Source organism: Chrysochloris asiatica, unplaced genomic scaffold (assembly GCF_000296735.1).
Source record: "Chrysochloris asiatica unplaced genomic scaffold, ChrAsi1.0 scaffold00039, whole genome shotgun sequence".
Lineage (NCBI taxonomy): Eukaryota > Metazoa > Chordata > Mammalia > Afrosoricida > Chrysochloridae > Chrysochloris > Chrysochloris asiatica.
Window position 1 is genome coordinate 5,510,914 of NW_006408557.1, and position 3,477 is coordinate 5,514,390.

The 3,477-nt window shown below is 38.9% G+C and overlaps 1 pseudogene; it reads right to left on the reverse strand.

The window, feature by feature from the left end:
• Window positions 1-2,079: 2,079 nt before the first annotated feature.
• Window positions 2,080-2,396, reverse strand: LOC102835171 (annotated as a pseudogene).
• Between the last annotated feature and the right edge of the window lie 1,081 nt (window positions 2,397-3,477).

The window sequence follows — 3,477 nt, forward strand, 5'->3', positions numbered from 1 at the left end:
CTAAACACCCCCTATTTGCCACATCAAGTCCAAGGCTTCTGCCTACTTTTCACTCGTTCCAAACTCCAAACTTCACTCCTATCCTGGGCCGTGATGCCTCCCCATGTGTCTGTCGGGTCTACACTGACGAAGCCAACTTCTGCCTTCCCTCTCTTTCTGAGATCACAGGCCTCCTTGTGGGCTGCGTCCTGTATTATTTGTGTTTCCTAGAAGCAGGAGGCAGTACTTCCCAAACAGAAGGTGGTAGCCATAAGAATGGAAATAAAGGAAGAAAATCAGATGGATGTTTTAAAGATGAGAAAGAGCAAAATTTCAAGAGAAAGGCAAGCAGGAAAAGCAGCTTTAGCTTAATTCTATGAACTCCTTCTGTCTTAAATGTTATGAACTCTCCCCTCACCTAGTGCCTGAAGCATAAGGAATGATCAATGTACATACATTGATTGATTATTTCACAATAAGCATTTATTTACTGTAACCTTATATTCTGTGTCAGCAGCTCGAGCCCACCAGCCACTTCACTCAAGAACGATGAGGTTTTCTAAAAATTTAAAAGCCTCAGTAACTCGGTACAGAATTGCTATGAGTCTGAACCAACTTGATAGCAGTTAGCAACAACAAATTATTCTTTGTAAAGCACTACAAATTATTATGTAAGGAAATAATTTTGAGCACAACTTCTTTAATTTTTGTGTCTTCTGTTCTAGTCTGTATTCCAAATTTTTCTTTAGAACTGTTAGATTTTATAAGGGAGCCCTGATAGCAGAGTGGATTATGAGATGGGCTGCTAATCAAAAGTTCAGTAGTTTGAATCTACCATGCACTCCAAGGGAGAAGGATGAGGCTTTCTGCTCCCATAGAGAATTATCTCATCGTAAAGCCTATACAGGGTTGCTATGTGTTGGAACGGACTTGATGTGCACAACCACCACCACCATCTTTCTAACGATATAGTTCACTTTTGCTGTTTTTAGCCTACCTCATTGCTCTAGACAGGAGAAATATGATGCTTTCTGCTCCCATAAAGATTTATAACCTTAGACACCCTCTACAGGATTACTTTAAGTCAGAACCAACTCCACGGCACACCACCACCACCACTACCACCTAGAACCCTGTTTCTCCTGTTTCAGCTGTATGTTTCCAAAAGGAATTGTCCCTCTGGCTCAACTGTAGCCAATTAGAGTTTTCTCCTGGGATTTTAGAAACTCTCAACCATAAGACCTAATGTAAACCATTGTCTTTCTCTTGGACTACTTTATAATCTCTAGTTGGGTGCCCTGTTTCCTACCCTCCTCCCCTCGTTTTCCAGACTACTTTCCTTGAAGCATTCAGTGATATCTCTTTCCCAAAACTATACCTAGTCCTGTCAAATTTTCTTTTGACTAGCCATCTCTTTTTGGATGAAATTCATAATTTTCACCATTTCCCACTAGGTTCCTGATTTCATTTTTCAACCACTCTGTTTCTACCACCACACTAGATGTCTTGCTGTTCATTATGTTAACCAGGCATACTCCCATCCCTGGGTCTTTGCATTATCCATTTCCTCTTTTTGTTGTTGTTGTTAATTTAAAAGCAACATTTTAGATACAGAGAATTTAAATTAGGTTAATAGTAAAAAGCAAAAAAGATAAAGTGGCCATTGCTACCTTATCACCCACCCTTCCATTTGAACAGGGTGATGAATACATATTGCAATAGAAAGACTTGTTCTATGAGGCATTGAAAAGATTTTTCCAGTATTTAAATACATTCATATAATTAGTATTTGTATTTCACAGGTCATGAGATGGCATTCACCATCTTTGTGAAAAACTGAATATCACCAATGCATCCAGTCTCAAGTCTAATCGTATCATAGGGAAAAGGAGCGATAACACTTGCTATCAAATTTTTGAGTCTGATAATTGTCATTTAACCATAATCAATCTTTTATTTAATTTGTAACTGTCAAAAAAAAAATTCTATCATCCACACATGATCTGAATTCTGCTGTATAAGATCAATTTAAATATGGTACATGTAAAAAACAGTCACAAGACATTCCTATTTTGTAACAAATAAAGCAATAGTCAATTTTTACTCATTCATAGATTTCTTGAGATAAGCTGTCAAGCCTGCCCTTTCTGCCTTCTTTTTAATACCAGTGAAGATCATTTTTGTTCCAGGGGATGTACTTCTTGGGATTTTTCAAATACACCATCAGTGTGTCCTCTCCCCAGGTGATGCTGTTGCTCTTATTGGCATCCATGTAAGAGAATCCAGGGACCTGACCAGTCTTCCGCCCCAAAAACCATGCAGATTTGGTACAGCCTTCTACTTGCCTCTCCTTTCCACAGTGTGGAACTGGCATACTTCAGAACAGAAGTTTTCTTGCCCGTCTCAACATCACCCATTTTGATTTCACTCTCTTGTTAGGCAAGACACAGAAGCTGGATATCCTTCTCTCTCTGCACCATTCACTCTTCATGCACCATTCACTCTTCATACCCAGAGTGGCTCACCCTACCCTAAGTTGCTGTTCAAATCTCACCTTATTGGAGAGACCTTCCCAAACTTTTTATACAAATAATTCCTTGGTTCTACTCTCCATCCAGGCACGCTTCATTTTTCTTAGCACTTGGCATTACCTGATATTCATGCAGTTTTATGTCTATTATTTATTTCCTCCCACTAAAATTTAACCTTTACAAGAAAAGGACATTGTCTATTTTGGTTCATTGCTATTTTCCCTATTCTACAAACAGTGCTTTAAATGGTAGATACTTAGTAAACATTATGTTGAATGAATGTCTCCCTAAACCATTCACTTATTGAATGCATCTGTGCTATATTGCCTCCATTCAAGCCCTGATAGCTTCTGAGCAGCCACTTTTATATAAAGATCTTAGGAATTAAATGAACAGGAAAAAGTTTTAGAAAGACTTTTATAAAACCTACTCTTTTTAAAGTTGAAAATTGAAGCCCAGGAGGGGTTTGAGTGGTCTGCCCAAGAGCTGCACAGTTCCTTTTGACAGAAAATAAAATATGAGGTTGAAGCTGTTGACTGGTCTTGCAAATTCAGACACCTATGCTGTGAGCTCTGAGTAGGAAGCAGAAGTAGGTATTGCCCCTGTTTTCTCACAGGCCAAAATGAGACAATGACCTCAGCTGAAACCTAAGTCCCAAAAAATGACTCAGGTATCATATAGCAGGAGGTCTTTTTGCCCTTCTTCTGTCTCTTATTATCTTTGGCTGATCAAAGGAATTGAATATTATGTTCATCAAAGACTACTACATCCATGGAGGAGTTCTGGTGTGGCACCAGGACTTGATCTTAGGTTTGCTTTGAACTGAAAGTTTGGTGGTTCAAACTCACCGGCAGCTCCTTGGAAACTGTATACAGGTTGTTATGAATGTAGAAACCAACTCAACAGCACTTAACAACAACTACAACAAACATCCATGGAGCCAGAATTGGGATATCTCAGGGAATAT